The 20519-nt window shown below is 48.1% G+C and overlaps 11 non-coding genes across 11 annotated transcripts; all 11 read left to right on the top strand.

The window, feature by feature from the left end:
• Positions 1-1854: 1854 nt before the first annotated feature.
• trnae-cuc (transfer RNA glutamic acid (anticodon CUC)) lies at positions 1855-1926 on the top strand. The gene has a single exon. It is a non-coding gene; the product is annotated as a tRNA-Glu (tRNA).
• A 354-nt stretch (positions 1927-2280) lies between these two features.
• Positions 2281-2352, top strand: trnae-cuc (transfer RNA glutamic acid (anticodon CUC)). Its single transcript has one exon. It is a non-coding gene; the product is annotated as a tRNA-Glu (tRNA).
• Positions 2353-2706: 354 nt separating this feature from the next.
• Positions 2707-2778, top strand: trnae-cuc (transfer RNA glutamic acid (anticodon CUC)). Its single transcript has one exon. It is a non-coding gene; the product is annotated as a tRNA-Glu (tRNA).
• A 354-nt stretch (positions 2779-3132) lies between these two features.
• trnae-uuc (transfer RNA glutamic acid (anticodon UUC)) lies at positions 3133-3204 on the top strand. The gene has a single exon. It is a non-coding gene; the product is annotated as a tRNA-Glu (tRNA).
• A 752-nt stretch (positions 3205-3956) lies between these two features.
• On the top strand, positions 3957-4028 carry trnae-cuc (transfer RNA glutamic acid (anticodon CUC)). Its single transcript has one exon. It is a non-coding gene; the product is annotated as a tRNA-Glu (tRNA).
• Positions 4029-4382: 354 nt separating this feature from the next.
• On the top strand, positions 4383-4454 carry trnae-uuc (transfer RNA glutamic acid (anticodon UUC)). Its single transcript has one exon. It is a non-coding gene; the product is annotated as a tRNA-Glu (tRNA).
• Positions 4455-4808: 354 nt separating this feature from the next.
• On the top strand, positions 4809-4880 carry trnae-cuc (transfer RNA glutamic acid (anticodon CUC)). Its single transcript has one exon. It is a non-coding gene; the product is annotated as a tRNA-Glu (tRNA).
• A 354-nt stretch (positions 4881-5234) lies between these two features.
• Positions 5235-5306, top strand: trnae-cuc (transfer RNA glutamic acid (anticodon CUC)). The gene has a single exon. It is a non-coding gene; the product is annotated as a tRNA-Glu (tRNA).
• Positions 5307-5660: 354 nt separating this feature from the next.
• trnae-cuc (transfer RNA glutamic acid (anticodon CUC)) lies at positions 5661-5732 on the top strand. Its single transcript has one exon. It is a non-coding gene; the product is annotated as a tRNA-Glu (tRNA).
• Positions 5733-6086: 354 nt separating this feature from the next.
• trnae-cuc (transfer RNA glutamic acid (anticodon CUC)) lies at positions 6087-6158 on the top strand. The gene has a single exon. It is a non-coding gene; the product is annotated as a tRNA-Glu (tRNA).
• A 346-nt stretch (positions 6159-6504) lies between these two features.
• On the top strand, positions 6505-6576 carry trnae-cuc (transfer RNA glutamic acid (anticodon CUC)). Its single transcript has one exon. It is a non-coding gene; the product is annotated as a tRNA-Glu (tRNA).
• Positions 6577-20519: the final 13943 nt, after the last annotated feature.

Raw genomic sequence — 20519 nt, 5'->3', positions numbered from 1 at the left:
CAATATAAACAGGGACAGTGAAAGAAACAAAGCAATAGAAAAGACAAAAAATAGCAAATATAAATATAAATATAAATATAAATATAGATATAAATATATGGATTGTGATTAAATGAAATAAATATTTACACCATAGGATATTTACAGGAATGGAATGGCATGGATGGTAGGCAGTATATTAACATCAGCCAGTGATGCTGGTGTTAAAGAGTCTGATGGCTGATGGGAGAAATGACCTGCGGTAGCGTTCCTTCTTGCAGGGTGGGTGCCTCAGCCTGCTGCTGAAAGAGCTGCTGAGGGCCCCCACAGTCTCATGCAGGGGGTGAGAGGGGTTTTCCATGATGGACTTGAGTTTTGTTAGAGTCCTCCTCTCACCCACCTCCTCTATGGAGTCCAGGGAGCAGTCCAGGACAGAAGCGGCCCTCCTGACCAGCCTGTTCAGTCTCTTTCTGTCCCTCTCCGTGCTCCCTCCTCCCCAGCAGACCACTGCATAGAGGACTGCAGACGCCACCACAGAGTCATAAAAAGTCCTGAGCAGAGTCCTGCACACTCCAAAGGACCTCAGTCTCCTCAGCAGGTGGAGACGACTTTGGCCCTTCTTGTACAGGACGTCTGTGTTGTGAGACCAGTCCAGTTTGTTGTTGAGGTGAACACCCAGGTATTTGAGGGTCTCCACCCTCTCAATGTCCAGTCCCTGGATGTTCACCGGTGCAGTCTGGGATGTCTTCCTGCGGAAGTCAATCACCATCTCCTTTGTCTTGCTGGTGTTGAGCTGAAGATGGTTTAGCTCACACCAGTCAACGAAGCTGGAGACGACCTCCCGGTACTCCTGTTCGTCCCCCTCTGACACACAACCTACGATGGCTGTGTCATCGGAGAACTTCTGGAGGTGACAGCTCCCAGAGTTGTAACTGAAGTCCGAGGTGTACAGGGTGAAGAGGAAAGGGGAGAGTACTGTCCCCTGTGGGGTCCCTGTGCTGCAGACCACCCTGTCAGACACACAGTCCTGGAGCCTCACGTACTGCGGTCTGTTGGTGAGATAGTCTGTTGTCCATGCAGCCAGGTGACAGTCCACTCCCGCTCTTTCCAGCTTCACCCTGAGCAGTGACGGCTGGATGGTGTTGAATGCACTGGAGAAGTCAAAGAACATGACCCTCACAGTGCTGCCGGTGTTCTCCAGGTGAGTCAGGGATCTGTGAAGCAGGTAGATGACTGCATCATCCACTCCAGTGCTCGGTTGGTAGGCAAACTGCAGTGGATCCAGATGTGGGCTCACCAGGGGGCGGAGGTTTTTGAGGATGATCCTCTCCATGGTCTTCATCAGGTGAGAAGTGAGGGCCACAGGTCTGAAGTGGTGGGGCTCCCTGGGGTGCGTTGTCTTTGGGACCGGAACCACGCAGGAAGTCTTCCACAGAGCTGGTACCCTCTCCAGACTCAGGCTCAGGTTGAAGATGTGCAGGAGCACCTGACAGAGCTGGTCTGCACAGTCCTTCAACAGTCTGGAGCTGATGCCATCAGGACCTGCGGCCTTCCTCGCCTTGGTCTTCCTCAGCTCACTTCTCACCTGGTTAGCTGTTATGGAGAGGCATGGGGTGTAGGGGGAGGGGGGTGTCAGAGTGCTGGGATGGTCCGTGCGTTGGTGAGTGGGGGGAGGGGCGGGGGCAGAGTCAAATCTGTTGAAAAACAGATTAAGTTCGTTTGCCCTCTCCTGGTCTCCTTCCAGCCCCCTCTCATGGCCTCTGCTGTGACCGGAGATGGTTTTTAGTCCTCTCCAGACTGCCCTTACATTGTTAGTCTAAGGGAGGGTGATCATTTTTCACTCACTTTAGCGTCCTCAGGAAGTACATCAGCTCCTCCCTGATGGTCTAGTGGCTAGGATTCGGCGCTCTCACCGCCGCGGCCCGGGTTCGATTCCCGGTCAGGGAATGTGGCTTTAGCTGTCTCATGAACTTGTACCTGAGGTCGGTCTTCTAGCCAAGAAGTACCAGAACAAAGGTTGGAAAGTTGTTTCAGTAAGACTGAATAACCTTTCTAAAGGAACTGCAAGCAGCCCAAGTTTCTGAATTATCGCTTCTGTCAAGTGCCCCTGACGGCTTGTCCAAAAGTCTGTGACAATATGTTTTACTATTTTCAAAAGACTGTATAATTTGTCATCAAAGCACATTAAATTGCTTGTGGCAAAGAAGAGTTTATGAAGGTGAGACAAACAAGGAAGCCAAGCTTTAGGGAGGGTGATCATTTTTCATTCACTTTAGCGTCCTCAGGAAGCACATCAGCTCCTCCCTGATGGTCTAGTGGCTAGGATTCGGCGTTCTCACCGCCGCGGCCCGGGTTCGATTCCCGGTCAGGGAATGTGGCTTTAGCTGTCTCATTAACTTGTACCTGAGGTCGGTCTTCTAGCCAAGAAGTACCAGAACAAAGGTTGGAAAGTTGTTTCAGTAAGACTGAATAACCTTTCTAAAGGAACTGCAAGCAGCCCAAGTTTCTGAATTATCGCTTCTGTCAAGTGCCCCTGACGGCTTGTCCAAAAGTCTGTGACAATATGTTTTACTATTTTCAAAAGACTGTATAATTTGTCATCAAAGCACATTAAATTGCTTGTGGCAAAGAAGAGTTTATGAAGGTGAGACAAACAAGGAAGCCAAGCTTTAGGGAGGGTGATCATTTTTCATTCACTTTAGCGTCCTCAGGAAGCACATCAGCTCCTCCCTGATGGTCTAGTGGCTAGGATTCGGCGCTCTCACCGCCGCGGCCCGGGTTCGATTCCCGGTCAGGGAATGTGGCTTTAGCTGTCTCATGAACTTGTACCTGAGGTCGGTCTTCTAGCCAAGAAGTACCAGAACAAAGGTTGGAAAGTTGTTTCAGTAAGACTGAATAACCTTTCTAAAGGAACTGCAAACAGCCCAAGTTTCTGAATTATCTCACCCGTCAAGTGCCACTGACGGCTTGTCCAAAAGTCTGTGACAATGTGTTTTACTGTTTTCAAAAGACTGAATAATTTGTCATCAAAGCACATTAAATTGCTTGTGGCAAAGAAGAGTTTATTCAGGTGAGACAAACAAGGAAGCCAAGCTTTAGGGAGGGTGATCATTTTTCATTCACGTTAGCGTCCTCAAGAAGCACATCAGCTCCTCCCTGATGGTCTAGTGGCTAGGATTCGGCGCTTTCACCGCCGCGGCCCGGGTTCGATTCCCGGTCAGGGAATGTGGCTTTAGCTGTCTCATGAACTTGTACCTGAGGTCGGTCTTCTAGCCAAGAAGTACCAGAACAAAGGTTGGAAAGTTGTTTCAGTAAGACTGAATAACCTTTCTAAAGGAACTGCAAGCAGCCCAAGTTTCTGAATTATCGCTTCTGTCAAGTGCCCCTGATGGCTTGTCCAAAAGTCTGTGACAATATGTTTTACTATTTTCAAAAGACTGTATAATTTGTCATCAAAGCACATTAAATTGCTTGTGGCAAAGAAGAGTTTATGAAGGTGAGACAAACAAGGAAGCCAAGCTTTAGGGAGGGTGATCATTTTTCATTCACTTTAGCGTCCTCAGGAAGCACATCAGCTCCTCCCTGATGGTCTAGTGGCTAGGATTCGATTCCCGATCAGGGAATGTGGCTTTAGCTGTCTCATGAACTTGTACCTGAGCTCGGTCTTCTAGCCAAGAAGTACCAGAACAAAGGTTGGAAAGTTGTTTCAGTAAGACTGAATAACCTTTCTAAAGGAACTGCAAGCAGCCCAAGTTTCTGAATTATCGCATCCGTCAAGTGCCACTGACGGCTTGTCCAAAAGTCTGTGACAATGTGTTTTACTATTTTCAAAAGACTGAATAATTTGTCATCAAAGCACATTAAATTGCTTGTGGCAAAGAAGAGTTTATGAAGGTGAGACAAACAAGGAAGCCAAGCTTTAGGGAGGGTGATCATTTTTCACTCACTTTAGCGTCCTCAGGAAGCACATCAGCTCCTCCCTGATGGTCTAGTGGCTAGGATTCGGCGCTCTCACCGCCGCGGCCCGGGTTCGATTCCCGGTCAGGGAATGTGGCTTTAGCTGTCTCATGAACTTGTACCTGAGCTCGGTCTTCTAGCCAAGAAGTACCAGAACAAAGGTTGGAAAGTTGTTTCAGTAAGACTGAATAACCTTTCTAAAGGAACTGCAAGCAGCCCAAGTTTCTGAATTATCGCTTCTGTCAAGTGCCCCTGACGGCTTGTCCAAAAGTCTGTGACAATATGTTTTACTATTTTCAAAAGACTGAATAATTTGTCATCAAAGCACATTAAATTGCTTGTGGCAAAGAAGAGTTTATGAAGGTGAGACAAACAAGGAAGCCAAGCTTTAGGGAGGGTGATCATTTTTCATTCACGTTAGCGTCCTCAAGAAGCACATCAGCTCCTCCCTGATGGTCTAGTGGCTAGGATTCGGCGCTTTCACCGCCGCGGCCCGGGTTCGATTCCCGGTCAGGGAATGTGGCTTTAGCTGTCTCATGAACTTGTACCTGAGGTCGGTCTTCTAGCCAAGAAGTACCAGAACAAAGGTTGGAAAGTTGTTTCAGTAAGACTGAATAACCTTTCTAAAGGAACTGCAAGCAGCCCAAGTTTCTGAATTATCGCATCCGTCAAGTGCCACTGACGGCTTGTCCAAAAGTCTGTGACAATGTGTTTTACTATTTTCAAAAGACTGAATAATTTGTCATCAAAGCACATTAAATTGCTTGTGGAAAAGAAGAGTTTATGAAGGTGAGACAAACAAGGAAGCCAAGCTTTAGGGAGGGTGATCATTTTTCACTCACTTTAGCGTCCTCAGGAAGTACATCTGCTCCTCCCTGATGGTCTAGTGGCTAGGATTCGGCGCTCTCACCGCCGCGGCCCGGGTTCGATTCCCGGTCAGGGAATGTGGCTTTAGCTGTCTCATGAACTTGTACCTGAGCTCGGTCTTCTAGCCAAGAAGTACCAGAACAAAGGTTGGAAAGTTGTTTCAGTAAGACTGAATAACCTTTCTAAAGGAACTGCAAGCAGCCCAAGTCTCCGAATTATCGCATCCGTCAAGTGCCACTGACGGTTTATCCAAAAGTCTGTGACAATATGTTTTACTATTTTCAAAAGACTGTATAATTTGTCATCAAAGCACATTAAATTGCTTGTGGCAAAGAAGAGTTTATGAAGGTGAGACAAACAAGGAAGCCAAGCTTTAGGGAGGGTGATCATTTTTCATTCACGTTAGCGTCCTCAGGAAGCACATCAGCTCCTCCCTGATGGTCTAGTGGCTAGGATTCGGCGCTCTCACCGCCGCGGCCTGGGTTCGATTCCCGATCAGGGAATGTGGCTTTTGCTGTCTCATGAACTTGTACCTGAGGACAGTCTTCTAGCCAAGAAGTACCAGAACAAAGGTTGGAAAGTTGTTTCAGTAAGACTGAATAACCTTTCTAAAGGAACTACAAGCAGCCCAAGTTTCTGAATTATCGCTTCTGTCAAGTGCCACTGACGGCTTGTCCAAAAGTCTGTGACAATGTGTTTTACTATTTTCAAAAGACTGTATAATTTGTCATCAAAGCACATTAAATTGCTTGTGGCAAAGAAGAGTTTATGAAGGTGAGACAAACAAGGAAGCCAAGCTTTAAGGAGGGTGATCATTTTTCATTCACTTTAGCGTCCTCAGGAAGCACATCAGCTCCTCCCTGATGGTCTAGTGGCTAGGATTCGGCGCTCTCACCGCCGCGGCCAGGGTTCGATTCCCGGTCAGGGAATGTGGCTTTAGCTGTCTCATGAACTTGTACCTGAGGTCGGTCTTCTAGCCAAGAAGTACCAGAACAAAGGTTGGAAAGTTGTTTCAGTAAGACTGAATAACCTTTCTAAAGGAACTGCAAGCAGCCCAAGTTTCTGAATTATCGCTTCTGTCAAGTGCCCCTGACGGCTTGTCCAAAAGTCTGTGACAATGTGTTTTACTATTTTCAAAAGACTGTATAATTTGTCATCAAAGCACATTAAATTGCTTGTGGCAAAGAAGAGTTTATGAAGGTGAGACAAACAAGGAAGCCAAGCTTTAGGGAGGGTGATCATTTTTCATTCACTTTAGCGTCCTCAGGAAGCACATCAGCTCCTCCCTGATGGTCTAGTGGCTAGGATTCGGCGCTCTCACCGCCGCGGCCCGGGTTCGATTCCCGGTCAGGGAATGTGGCTTTAGCTGTCTCATGAACTTGTACCTGAGGTCGGTCTTCTAGCCAAGAAGTACCAGAACAAAGGTTGGAAAGTTGTTTCAGTAAGACTGAATAACCTTTCTAAAGGAACTGAATTATTTCTGAATTATCTCATCCGTCAAGTGCCACTGACGGCTTGTCCAAAAGTCTGTGACAATGTGTTTTACTATTTTCAAAAGACTGAATAATTTGTCATCAAAGCACATTAAATTGCTTGTGGCAAAGAAGAGTTTATTCAGGTGAGACAAACAAGGAAGCCAAGCTTTAGGGAGGATGATCATTTTTCATTCACTTTAGCGTCCTCAAGAAGCACATCAGCTCCTCCCTGATGGTCTAGTGGCTAGGATTCGGCGCTCTCACCGCCGCGGCCCGGGTTCGATTCCCGGTCAGGGAATGTGGCTTTAGCTGTCTCATGAACTTGTACCTGAGGTCGGTCTTCTAGCCAAGAAGTACCAGAACAAAGGTTGGAAAGTTGTTTCAGTAAGACTGAATAACCTTTCTAAAGGAACTACAAGCAGCCCAAGTTTCTGAATTATTGCTTCTGTCAAGTGCCCCTGACGGCTTGTCCAAAAGTCTGTGACAATATGTTTTACTATTTTCAAAAGACTGTATAATTTGTCATCAAAGCACATTACATTGCTTGTGGCAAAGAAGAGTTTATTCAGGTGAGACAAACAAGGAAGCCAAGCTTTAGGGAGGGTGATCATTTTTCATTCACTTTAGCGTCCTCAGGAAGCACATCAGCTCCTCCCTGATGGTCTAGTGGCTAGGATTCGCCGCCTATATTCACCATAAACCATGGTTGCAATCTGCAACTTTACTACAAGATTAAATTAAATCCTACATACTGCATCGTACACATCAAATAATGTGTTTTCTGAACATTAAACCATGTAAACCTGCTCTTCGGAGGACCTCCAAATACAAGTATGAACCTGAAAATGAGCAGAATAGGGGACCTTTAAGGTATGTCTTATATACTGATACACTTAACATATATGATGTACTTGTGACTCATCTGACAGCTGCAGAAATGGATTCATGCAGTCACTTTATTAACCAACAGCGAAAGGTTAATAGAACAAGCACAGCTCACTGTATCAAAGCATAAATAAAAGCTGTAAAAAAAAATCTAAATAAAATAAAAAATTAAAACATCTTTAAAAGTCTGGAGGTTGAAGCGAAGGCATAGCACATCTGGCAGGAGCTAGAGTTTGAGGCTGGTGCTGGAGTTGATGGATGGCGGCTGACGTAGTGTCTCAGGACAGGAACTGTTGTTTGCAGCTACCTGGCAGAATGGAGAAGTGAATGAAAGGGGTTGCAGGCTGCAGGCAGAGGCTGCTAGAGTAAAACGTGCCTAATGTAGGCAGGAAGACAGGAATGGAACTGTCTTACCTGCAAGGGGAGGATGCCAGGGGTTGCAGGTGAAGTTTTCACCTAGCTATCAGAGGCAGAGGTGGGTGCTCAGGGTGATGCTGCCATGATCTCTAAGGGGAGGCAGAGGTGCAGACTGCTGGTAGGGATTGTAGGCGAGGTATGGGCTGACTGGAGGAAGAGGTGTAGGTTGCTGACTCAGGCTATAGGTGGAGGTTCAGGCTGTGGCAGAATCATCAAGTGGAGGTGTTGACTGCAGGTGAATGGAAGAGGAAGTTGGTGGAGGTTCAGATTCTGCAGGAGGAGGATGTGCTGTGGCTGCAGGAATTTGCAGGTGGAGGCTGTGACTGCATGTTTTTTGGCAGAAGTTACAGGTGGAGGCTTTTGCTGCAACTTTGTGTCAGAATCTGCAGGTGGAGGCTGTGGCTTCAGGTGTCAGGCAGAGGTTACAGGTGGAGGTTTAAGCTGCAACTTCCTGTCAGATTCTGCAGATGGAGGCTGTGGCTGCAGGTGTCGGGCAAAGGTTACAGGTGGAGGTTTATGCTGCAACTTTCTGTCAGATTCTGCAGGTGGAGGCTATGGCTGCATGTGTCTGGCGGAGGTTACAGGTGGAGGCTTTGGCTAATAGAATTTGCAGGTGGAGGCTGTGACTGTTCTAGCAGATGCTGTTGTGGAGTTTCGGCTGCAGTTCTAAGTGAGAATCTGCAGGTGGAGGCTGTGGCTGCAGGAGTCGGGCAAAGGTTACAGGTGGAGGTTTAAGCTGCAACTTTCTGTCAGGATCTGCAGGTGGAGGCTGTGGCTGCATGTGTCTAGAAGAGGTTACAGGTGGAGGTTTAAGCAGCAATTTTCTGTCAGATTCGGCAGGTGGAGGCTGTGGCTGCATGTGTCTAGCAGAGGTTACAGGTGGAGGTTTAAGCTGCAACTTTCTGGCAGATTCTGCAGGTGGAGGCTGTGGCTGTAGGTGTCGGGCAGAGGTTACAGGTGGAGGCTTTGGCTGTAGGTGTCGGGCAGAGGTTACAGGTGGAGGTTTATGCTGCTACTTTGTCAAATTCCGCAGGTGGAGGCTGTCGCTGCATGTGTCTGTCTGAGGTCGCAGGTGGAGGCTGTGGCTGCAACTTTCTGTCAGATTCTGCAGGTGGAGGCTGTGGCTGCAGGTGTCTGGCAGAGGTTACAGGTGGAGGCTTTTGCTGTTTGCAGCAGATTGACAGAGGAAATCGGTGGTAGATGGCTGAAGTTGTAGGTGGAGGGTCTCGTTGCAGCTTTCTGCAAGAATTTGCAGGTGGAGGAAGGTGACTGTTCTTGCAGAAGCTATGTGGATGTTTAGCTGTAATTCTAAGCTAGAATCTGCAGGTGTAGGCTGCTCCTGCAGTTATCTGGCAGAGGTTACAGGTGGAGGCTTTTGCTGCAACTTTCTGGCAGATTCTGCAGGTGGAGGCTGTGGCTGCAGGTGTCGGGCAGAAATTACAGGTGGAGGTTTAAGGTGCAACCTTCTGGCAGATTCTGCAGGTGGAGGCTGTGGCTGTAGGTGTCAGGCAGAGGTTACAGGTGGAGGTTTAAGGTGCAACTTTCTGACAGATTCTGCAGGTGGAGGCTGTGACTGCAGGTGTCGGGCAGAAATTACAGGTGGAGGTTTAAGGTGCAAGTTTCTGTCAGAATCTGCAGGTGGAGGCTGTCGCTGCATGTTTGTGTCTGAGTTTACAGATGGAGACTTTTGCTGCAACTTTGTGTCAGAATCTGCAGGTGGAGGCTGTGGCTTCAGGTGTCAGGCAGAGGTTACAGGTGGAGGTTTAAGCTGCAGCTTTCTGGAAGATTCTGCAGATGGAGGCTGTGGCTGCAGGTGTCGGGCAAAGGTTACAGGTGGAGGTTTATGCTGCAAGTTTCTGTCAGATTCTGCAGGTGGAGGCTGTGGCTGCATGTGTCTGGCGGAGGTTACAGGTGGAGGCTTTGGCTAATAGAATTTGCAGGTGGAGGCTGTGACTGTTCTAGCAGATGCTGTTGTGGAGTTTCGGCTGCAGTTCTAAGTGAGAATCTGCAGGTGGAGGCTGTGGCTGCAGGAGTCGGCAAAGGTTACAGGTGGAGGTTTATGCTGCAACTTTCTGTCAGGACCTGCAGGTGGAGGCTGTGGCTGCATGTGTCTGGAAGAGGTTACAGGTGGAGGTTTAAGCAGCAACTTTCTGTCAGATTCGGCAGGTTGAGGCTGTGGCTGCATGTGTCTGGAAGAGGTTACAGGTGGAGGTTTAAGCAGCAATTTTCTGTCAGATTCTGCAGGTGGAGGCTGTGGCTGCAGGTGTCTGGCAGAGGTTACAGGTGGAGGCTTTTGCTGTTTGCAGCAGATTGACAGAGGAAATCGGTGGTAGATGGCTGAAGTTGTAGGTGGAGGGTCTCGTTGCAGCTTTCTGCAAGAATTTGCAGGTGGAGGAAGGTGACTGTTCTTGCAGAAGCTATGTGGATGTTTAGCTGTAATTCTAAGCTAGAATCTGCAGGTGTAGGCTGCTCCTGCAGTTATCTGGCAGAGGTTACAGGTGGAGGCTTTTGCTGCAACTTTCTGGCAGATTCTGCAGGTGGAGGCTGTGGCTGCAGGTGTCGGGCAGAAATTACAGGTGGAGGTTTAAGGTGCAACCTTCTGGCAGATTCTGCAGGTGGAGGCTGTGGCTGTAGGTGTCAGGCAGAGGTTACAGGTGGAGGCTTTGGCTGTAGGTGTCGGGCAGAGGTTACAGGTGGAGGCTTTGGCTGTAGGTGTCGGGCAGAGGTTACAGGTGGAGGTTTAAGGTGCAACTTTCTGGCAGATTCTGCAGGTGGAGGCTGTGGCTGCATGTGTCTAGCAGAGGTTACAGGTGGAGGTTTAAGCTGCAACTTTCTGGCAGATTCTGCAGGTGGAGGCTGTGGCTGTAGGTGTTGGGCAGAGGTTACAGGTGGAGGCTTTGGCTGTAGGTGTCGGGCAGAGGTTACAGGTGGAGGTTTAAGCTGCTACTTTGTCAGATTCCGCAGGTGGAGGCTGTCACTGCATGCGTCTGTCTGAGGTCACAGGTGGAGGCTGTGGCTGCAACTTTCTGTCAGATTCTGCAGGTGGAGGCTGTGGCTGCAGGTGTCTGGCAGAGGTTACAGGTGGAGGCTTTTGCTGTTTGCAGCAGATTGACAGAGGAAATCGGTGGTGGATGGCTGAAGTTGTAGGTGGAGGGTCTCGTTGCAGCTTTCTGCAAGAACTTGCAGGTGGAGGAAGGTGACTGTTCTTGCAGAAGCTATGTGGATGTTTAGCTGTAATTCTAAGCTAGAATCTGCAGGTGGAGGCTGTGGCTGCATGTGTCAGGCAGAGGTTACAGGTGGAGGTTTAAGGTGCAACTTTCTGACAGATTCTGCAGGTGGAGGCTGTGGCTGCCAGTGTCGGGCAGAAATTACAGGTGGAGGTTTAAGGTGCAAGTTTCTGTCAGAATCTGCAGGTGGAGGCTGTGGCTGCATGTTTGTGTCTGAGTTTACAGATGGAGGCTTTTGCTGCAACTTTGTGTCAGAATCTGCAGGTGGAGGCTGTGGCTTCAGGTGTCAGGCAGAGGTTACAGGTGGAGGTTTATGCTGCAACTTTCTGGCAGATTCTGCAGGTGGAGGCTGTGGCTGCATGTGTCTAGCAGAGGTTACAGGTGGAGGTTTAAGCTGCAACTTTCTGGCAGATTCTGCAGGTGGAGGCTGTGGCTGTAGGTGTCGGGCAGAGGTTACAGGTGGAGGCTTTGGCTAATAGAATTTGCAGGTGGAGGCTGTGACTGTTCTAGCAGATGCTGTTGTGGAGTTTCGGCTGCAGTTCTAAGTGAGAATCTGCAGGTGGAGGCTGTGGCTGCAGGAGTCGGGCAAAGGTTACAGGTGGAGGTTTATGCTGCAACTTTCTGTCAGGACCTGCAGGTGGAGGCTGTGGCTGCAGGTGTCTGGCAGAGGTTACAGGTGGAGGCTTTTGCTGTTTGCAGCAGATTGACAGAGGAAATCGGTGGTAGATGGCTGAAGTTGTAGGTGGAGGGTCTCGTTGCAGCTTTCTGCAAGAATTTGCAGGTGGAGGAAGGTGACTGTTCTTGCAGAAGCTATGTGGATGTTTAGCTGTAATTCTAAGCTAGAATCTGCAGGTGTAGGCTGCTCCTGCAGTTATCTGGCAGAGGTTACAGGTGGAGGCTTTTGCTGCAACTTTCTGGCAGATTCTGCAGGTGGAGGCTGTGGCTGCAGGTGTCGGGCAGAAATTACAGGTGGAGGTTTAAGGTGCAACCTTCTGGCAGATTCTGCAGGTGGAGGCTGTGGCTGTAGGTGTCAGGCAGAGGTTACAGGTGGAGGCTTTGGCTGTAGGTGTCGGGCAGAGGTTACAGGTGGAGGCTTTGGCTGTAGGTGTCGGGCAGAGGTTACAGGTGGAGGTTTAAGGTGCAACTTTCTGGCAGATTCTGCAGGTGGAGGCTGTGGCTGCATGTGTCTAGCAGAGGTTACAGGTGGAGGTTTAAGCTGCAACTTTCTGGCAGATTCTGCAGGTGGAGGCTGTGGCTGTAGGTGTTGGGCAGAGGTTACAGGTGGAGGCTTTGGCTGTAGGTGTCGGGCAGAGGTTACAGGTGGAGGTTTAAGTTGCAGCTTTCTGGAAGATTCTGCAGATGGAGGCTGTGGCTGCAGGTGTCGGGCAAAGGTTACAGGTGGAGGTTTATGCTGCAACTTTCTGTCAGGACCTGCAGGTGGAGGCTGTGGCTGCATGTGTCTGGAAGAGGTTACAGGTGGAGGTTTAAGCAGCAACTTTCTGTCAGATTCGGCAGGTTGAGGCTGTGGCTGCATGTGTCTGGAAGAGGTTACAGGTGGAGGCTTTTGCTGCAACTTTCTGGCAGATTCTGCAAGTGGAGGCTGTGGCTGCATGTGTCTAGCAGAGGTTACAGGTGGAGGTTTAAGCTGTAACTTTCTGGCAGATTCTGCAGGTGGAGGCTGTGGCTGTAGGTGTCGGGCAGAGGTTACAGGTGGAGGTTTATGCTGCTACTTTGTCAGATTTGGCAGGTGGAGGCTGTCGCTGCATGTGTCTGTCTGAGGTCACAGGTGGAGGCTGTAGCTGCAACTTTCTTTCAGATTCTGCAGGTGGAGGCTGTGGCTGCAGGTGTCTGGCAGAGGTTACAGGTGGAGGCTTTTGCTGTTTGCAGCAGATTGACAGAGGAAATCGGTGGTGGATGGCTGAAGTTGTAGGTGGAGGGTCTCGTTGCAGCTTTCTGCAAGAATTTGCAGGTGGAGGAAGGTGACTGTTCTTGCAGAAGCTATGTGGATGTTTAGCTGTAATTCTAAGCTAGAATCTGCAGGTGTAGGCTGCTCCTGCAGTTATCTGGCAGAGGTTACAGGTGAAGGCTTTTGCTGCAACTTTCTGGCAGATTTTGCAGGTGGAGGCTGTGGCTGTAGGTGTCGGGCAGAAGTTACAGGTGGAGGCTTTGGCTGTAGGTGTCGGGCAGAGGTTACAGGTGGAGGCTTTGGCTGTAGGTGTCGGGCAGAGGTTACAGGTGGAGGTTTATGCTGCTACTTTGTCAGATTTGGCAGGTGGAGGCTGTCGCTACATGTGTCTGTCTGAGGTCACAGGTGGAGGCTGTAGCTGCAACTTTCTTTCAGATTCTGCAGGTGGAGGCTGTGGCTGCAGGTGTCTGGCAGAGGTTACAGGTGGAGGCTTTTGCTTTTTGCAGCAGATTGACAGAGGAAATCGGTGGTGGATGGCTGAAGTTGTAGGTGGAGGGTCTCGTTGCAGCTTTCTGCAAGAATTTGCAGGTGGAGGAAGGTGACTGTTCTTGCAGAAGCTATGTGGATGTTTAGCTGTAATTCTAAGCTAGAATCTGCAGGTGTAGGCTGCTCCTGCAGTTATCTGGCAGAGGTTACAGGTGGAGGCTTTTGCTGCAACTTTCTGGCAGATTTTGCAGGTGGAGGCTGTGGCTGTAGGTGTCGGGCAGAGGTTACAGGTGGAGGCTTTGGCTGTAGGTCTCGGGCAGAGGTTACAGGTGGAGGTTTATGCTGCAACTTTCTGGCAGATTCTGCAGGTGGAGGCTGTGGCTGCATGTGTCTAGCAGAGGTTACAGGTGGAGGTTTAAGCTGTAACTTTCTTGCAGATTCTGCAGGTGGAGGCTGTGGCTGCAGGTGTCGGGCAGAGGTTACAGGTGGAGGTTTATGCTGCTACTTTGTCAGATTCGGCAGGTGGAGGCTGTGGCTGCATGTGTCTGGCGGAGGTTACAGGTGGAGGCTTTGGCTGCAACTTTCTTTCAGATTCTGCAGGTGGAGGCTGTGGCTGCAGGTGTCGGGCAGAGGTTACAGGTGGAGGCTTTGGCTGTAGGTGTCGGGCAGAGGTTACAGGTGGAGGTTTATGCTTCTACTTTGTCAGATTCCGCAGGTGGAGGCTGTCGCTGCATGTGTCTGTCTGAGGTCACAGGTGGAGGCTGTGGCTGCAACTTTCTGTCAGATTCTGCAGGTGGAGGCTGTGGCTGCAGGTGTCTGGCAGAGGTTACAGGTGGAGGCTTTTGCTGCAACTTTCTGGCAGATTCTGCAGGTGGAGGCTGTGGCTGCAGGTGTCGGGCAGAAATTACAGGTGGAGGTTTAAGGTGCAACTTTCTGTCAGAATCTGCAGGTGGAGGCTGTGGCTGCAGGTGTCTGGCAGAGGTTACAGGTGGAGGCTTTTGCTGTTTGCAGCAGATTGACAGAGGAAATCGGTGGTGGATGGCTGAAGTTGTAGGTGGAGGGTCTCGTTGCAGCTTTCTGCAAGAATTTGCAGGTGGAGGAAGGTGACTGTTCTTGCAGAAGCTATGTGGATGTTTAGCTGTAATTCTAAGCTAGAATCTGCAGGTGTAGGCTGCTCCTGCAGTTATCTGGCAGAGGTTACAGGTGAAGGCTTTTGCTGCAACTTTCTGGCAGATTTTGCAGGTGGAGGCTGTGGCTGTAGGTGTCGGGCAGAGGTTACAGGTGGAGCTTTGGCTGTAGGTGTCGGGCAGAGGTTACAGGTGGAGACTTTGGCTGTAGGTGTCGGGCAGAGGTTACAGGTGGAGGTTTATGCTGCTACTTTGTCAGATTTGGCAGGTGGAGGCTGTCGCTACATGTGTCTGTCTGAGGTCACAGGTGGAGGCTGTAGCTGCAACTTTCTTTCAGATTCTGCAGGTGGAGGCTGTGGCTGCAGGTGTCTGGCAGAGGTTACAGGTGGAGGCTTTTGCTGTTTGCAGCAGATTGACAGAGGAAATCGGTGGTGGATGGCTGAAGTTGTAGGTGGAGGGTCTCGTTGCAGCTTTCTGCAAGAATTTGCAGGTGGAGGAAGGTGACTGTTCTTGCAGAAGCTATGTGGATGTTTAGCTGTAATTCTAAGCTAGAATCTGCAGGTGTAGGCTGCTCCTGCAGTTATCTGGCAGAGGTTACAGGTGAAGGCTTTTGCTGCAACTTTCTGGCAGATTTTGCAGGTGGAGGCTGTGGCTGTAGGTGTCGGGCAGAGGTTACAGGTGGAGGCTTTGGCTGTAGGTCTCGGGCAGAGGTTACAGGTGGAGGTTTATGCTGCAACTTTCTGGCAGATTCTGCAGGTGGAGGCTGTGGCTGCATGTGTCTAGCAGAGGTTACAGGTGGAGGTTTAAGCTGTAACTTTCTGGCAGATTCTGCAGGTGGAGGCTGTGGCTGTAGGTGTCGGGCAGAGGTTACAGGTGGAGGTTTAAGGTGCAACTTTCTGACAGATTCTGCAGGTGGAGGTTGTCGCTGCATGTTTGTGTCTGAGTTTACAGATGGAGGCTTTTGCTGCAACTTTGTGTCAGAATCTGCAGGTGGAGGCTGTGGCTTCAGGAGTCGGGCAAAGGTTACAGGTGGAGGTTTATGCTGCAACTTTCTGGCAGATTCTGCAGGTGGAGGCTGTGGCTGCATGTGTCTAGAAAAGGTTACAGGTGGAGGTTTAAGCTGTAACTTTCTGGCAGATTCTGCAGGTGGAGGCTGTGGCTGTAGGTGTCGGGCAGAGGTTACAGGTGGAGGCTTTGGCTGTAGGTGTCGGGCAGAGGTTACAGGTGGAGGTTTATACTGCTACTTTGTCAGATTCTGCAGGTGGAGGCTGTCGCTGCATGTGTCTGTCTGAGGTCACAGGTGGAGGTTGTGGCTGCAACTTTCTGTCAGATTCTGCAGGTGGAGGCTGTGGCTGCAGGTGTCTGGCAGAGGTTACAGGTGGAGGCTTTTGCTGTTTGCAGCAGATTGACAGAGGAAATCGGTGGTGGATGGCTGAAGTTGTAGGTGGAGGGTCTCGTTGCAGCTTTCTGCAAGAATTTGCAGGTGGAGGAAGGTGACTGTTCTTGCAGAAGCTATGTGGATGTTTAGCTGTAATTCTAAGCTAGAATCTGCAGGTGTAGGCTGCTCCTGCAGTTATCTGGCAGAGGTTACAGGTGGAGGCTTTTGCTGCAACTTTCTGGCAGATTCTGCAGGTGGAGGCTGTGGCTGTAGGTGTCGGGCAGAGGTTACAGGTGGAGGCTTTGGCTGTAGGTGTCGGGCAGAGGTTACAGGTGGAGGTTTATGCTGCAACTTTCTGTCAGATTCTGCAGGTGGAGGCTTTGGCTGCATGTGTCTAGCAGAGGTTACAGGTGGAGGTTTAAGCTGCAACTTTCTTGCAGATTCTGCAGGTGGAGGCTGTGGCTGTAGGTGTCGGCAGAGGTTACAGGTGGAGGCTTTGGCTGTAGGTGTCGGGCAGAGGTTACAGGTGGAGGTTTATGCTGCTACTTTGTCAGATTCCGCAGGTGGAGGCTGTCGCTGCATGTGTCTGTCTGAGGTCACAGGTGGAGGCAACTTTCTGTCAGATTCTGCAGGTGGAGGCTGTGGCTGCAGGTGTCTGGCAGAGGTTACAGGTGGAGGCTTTTGCTGTTTGCAGCAGATTGACAGAGGAAATCGGTGGTGGATGGCTGAAGTTGTAGGTGGAGGGTCTCGTTGCAGCTTTCTGCAAGAATTTGCAGGTGGAGGAAGGTGACTGTTCTTGCTGTAGCTATGTGGATGTTTTTCTGTAATTCTAAGCTAGAATCTGCAGGTGTAGGCTGCTCCTGCAGTTATCTGGCAGAGGTTACAGGTGGAGGCTTCTGCTGCAACTTTCTGGCAGATTCTGCAGGTGGAGGCTGTGGCTGCAGGTGTTGGGCAGAAATTACAGGTGGAGGTTTAAGGTGCAACTTTCTGTCAGAATCTGCAGGTGGAGGCTGTGGCTGCATGTGTCAGGCAGAGGTTACAGGTGGAGGTTTAAGGTGCAACTTTCTGACAGATTCTGCAGGTGGAGGCTGTGGCTGCAGGTGTCGGGCAGAAATTACAGGTGGAGGTTTAAGGTGCAAGTTTCTGTCAGAATCTGCAGGTGGAGGCTGTGGCTGCATGTGTCAGGCAGAGGTTACAGGTGGAGGTTTAAGGTGCAACTTTCTGACAGATTCTGCAGGTGGAGGCTGTGGCTGCAGGTGTCGGGCAGAAATTACAGGTGGGGGTTTAAGGTGCCAGTTTCTGTCAGAATCTGCAGGTGGAGGCTGTCGCTGCATGTTTGTGTCTGAGTTTACAGATGGAGGCTTTTGCTGCAACTTTGTGTCAGAATCTGCAGGTGGAGGCTGTGGCTTCAGGTGTCAGGCAGAGGTTACAGGTGGAGGTTTAAGTTGCAACTTTCTGTCAGATTCTGCAGATGGAGGCTGTGGCTGCAGGTGTCGGGCAAAGGTTACAGGTGGAGGTTTATGCTGCAACTTTCTGTCAGATTCTGCAGGTGGAGGCTGTGGCTGCAGGTGTCGGGCGGAGGTTACAGGTGGAGGCTTTGGCTAATAGAATTTGCAGGTGGAGGCTGTGACTGTTCTAGCAGATGCTGTTGTGGAGTTTCGGCTGCAGTTCTAAGTGAGAATCTGCAGGTGGAGGCTGTGGCTGCATGTGTCTAGAAGAGGTTACAGGTGGAGGTTTAAGCTGCAACTTTCGGTCAGATTCTGCAGGTGGAGGCTGTGGCTGCAGGTGTCGGGCAGAGGTTACAGGTGGAGGCTTTTGCTGTTTGCAGCAGATTGAAAGAGGAAATCGGTGGTGGATGGCTGAAGTCGTAGGTGGAGGCTCCCGTTGCAGCTTTCTGCAAGAATTTGCAGGTGGAGGAAGGTGACTGTTCTTGCAGAAGCTGTGTGGATGTTTAGCTGTAATTCTAAGCTAGAATCTGCAGGTGTAGGCTGCTCCTGCAGTTATCTGGCAGAGGTTACAGGTGGAGGCCTTTGCTGCAACTTTCTGGCAGATTCTGCAGGTGGAGGCTGTGGCTGCAGGTTTGGTGGAGGAGGTTGCAGGGTACTTGTCTGCAGCTGTCTGCTGTCAGCAGGTGGAGGCTAGAGCAGCAGACAGCTGACAGATCTGGTACAAATCAGTTCTGCCTAAGTTGAAGTCTTCTTCTAACTTTTTGATAACTTGTTTTTACCAAAGCATTGAACAGAATAAGGTGTAAAATCTCTAAACATCTCTGAAATACAGTCACAACCAACAGGTTTTATTCAAATAACACATTATAGCAACAGTAATAATGAAAGAACTTATTATTGGACCTTTAGTGGAAGAAGGATTCAAGGATTCAAGGAACTTTATTTGTCATACCAACACACATTTACACATGGGGAGGTACGGAATTACGCTCTCAGATCCCAGTTTAAGCCACAATAAATATATAGAATAAAATATTAAAAAATAGAGGTATTAAGTACTAAAATACAGTAACTAGAATACAGTAACTGCAGTGGTGTCATTGCACAGACAGGCTGATCATTACATACAGAGGAACCTCAGAGATCAGAGATGAGACATACATTCAACTCTAGAAGAAAAAGCCAGGTGCACATCTGTGAAATACAGTCCTGACAATAAACCAATTTTAAATCTGACACTTTTTTTTCTACAGAAATGAAGTAACTTGACAAGAAACTGAGATGCAGAGAAACAGCAAAACATGACAGTTCATATCACAGCGTGAGTGAACAGCAGCAGAACAACACATGGAAGTTGTAATAAGCTCAATAAAGATTTCTCTTTTGCCAGCAGTCATTTTTAATTTGACAGTTTTTGAAAACAACATAGAAGCATTTGAATAGAAAGGGAGATGCAGAGAAACAGCAAAATGTGTCCATGTATTTCACAGCGTGAGTGAAAACCAGCAGAACACATGAAAGATATAATGGAAGTTGTAAATCTGCACCTGTGTCTGTATCTCAATTTCATTTGTGAATATGTGATAGAAAATAGACCTAATCTTCCCTTTGTCACATTTATTTTCAAGATATTTGGCTTAAAATACGGGCTATAATGTTTAATGAATGAATATTTGAATTGATCTTGGATTTATTCTACTGATGAGAAAAAATAAAATCTCTTTTAGCCATTTCAGAGGAGCTAAGTGAATATTCACATCAGCTTTTCTTCCAATCCCTCTACAATATGACATATAGGCCTGTTATATATGACCAAATATGCTTCATCCATATCTCCATACTGCTCAGCTCTACATGTGTGGCTCTGTTCATGTCAGAGCCTGTTAGCCACGTATCAGTGCCAACACATAGAAAAGTCCAAAATGTTCATAGCTTACATTTTCCATGTCGGAGGTCGGTAGTGTCTCTTTCGTGAGTCTTTGTGAGTCTTGAGTAGTGTCAGGATAAAAGAAGTCCTCAGTAGAAGTGATAACTTTATAGAAATCCTCCAGTAAAACTTGCCAAACCTTTTTGTGACTGTTAGAGAGTTTGTTTATGTTTAAATTGTGATTTTATGAAAATGATGCACCTGGAGACAAAACATAGCAACGGTGGAATCCTGCCCGTCCATTCTGTCCACATGCGTTTAGGTTTGTTTAAGTTGTGTGGATCAGCTGACACTTCAGTCACAGATGATCTTCCACATTTGAAGATAGATGTGAATACACCTGTGTTTAATAGACACTTAACGATGAAATGCCCATGAAAATATGTTAACTTGTATCAATTGCTATAATAACCTTCATGGGAAACTGACAGAGGCACTATTTCACACAGCAAATGCCATACTGTGTTTTAATGAGCCTGTCTATAAGACTGCTCCCTGAACACACTGTGTAAAGACGATAATGAATGCACAATATCAGTGTTGATTTCTCTGATTATTCTTCTTCATCATCTCATTATTATTTCTTCAGTTTTATTGGCAAGCAATTCCATGGTCATGCATTGGTCCCGTTTCTTTTTTTTTGAAAATAGGGGACCTTTAAGGTATCTCTTATATTTTGCTTCCTCTGGGTAATATTATCAGGAAGCACTCTATTAATTTCCACTGTTACGCAGATGATACACAATTATATTTATCAATAAAGCCAGATGAATCCAATCAGTTGGCTAAACTTCCCTTTGTCACATTTATTTTCAAGATATTTGGCTTAAAATAGGGGCTATAATGTTTATTATTACTTTCGTGTTTGAAGTTTTATTCTTATTCTTTTGGAGCTGTGTGTAACAAAAAGCAATTTCCCCCTGGGGATTATTAAAGTAATTCTGATTAATGAATGAATGTTTGAATTTATCTTGGATTTATTCTACTAATGAGATAAAATAAAATCTGTTTTAGCCATTTCAGAGGAGCTAAGTGAATATTCACATCAGCTTTTCTTCAAATCCTTCTACAATATGACATATAGGCCTGTTATATATGACCAAATATGCTTCATCCATATCTCCATACTGCTCAGCTCTACATGTGTGGCTCTGTTCATGTCAGAGCCTGTTAGCCACGTATCAGTGCCAACACATAGAAAAGTCCAAAATGTTCATAGCTTACATTTTCCATGTCGGAGGTCGGTAGTGTCTCTTTCGTGAGTCTTTGTGAGTCTTGAGTATTTGTCAGGATAAAAGAAGTCCTCAGTAGAAGTGATAACTTTATAGAAATCCTCCAGTAAAACTTGCCAAACCTTTTTGTGACTGTTAGAGAGTTTGTGTATGTTTAAATTGTGATTTTATGAAAATGATGCACCTGGAGACAAAACATAGCAACGGT

Source organism: Pempheris klunzingeri, chromosome 22, assembly GCF_042242105.1.
Source record: "Pempheris klunzingeri isolate RE-2024b chromosome 22, fPemKlu1.hap1, whole genome shotgun sequence".
NCBI lineage: Eukaryota > Metazoa > Chordata > Actinopteri > Acropomatiformes > Pempheridae > Pempheris > Pempheris klunzingeri.
This window is presented reverse-complemented; position numbering and strand designations above follow the sequence as displayed.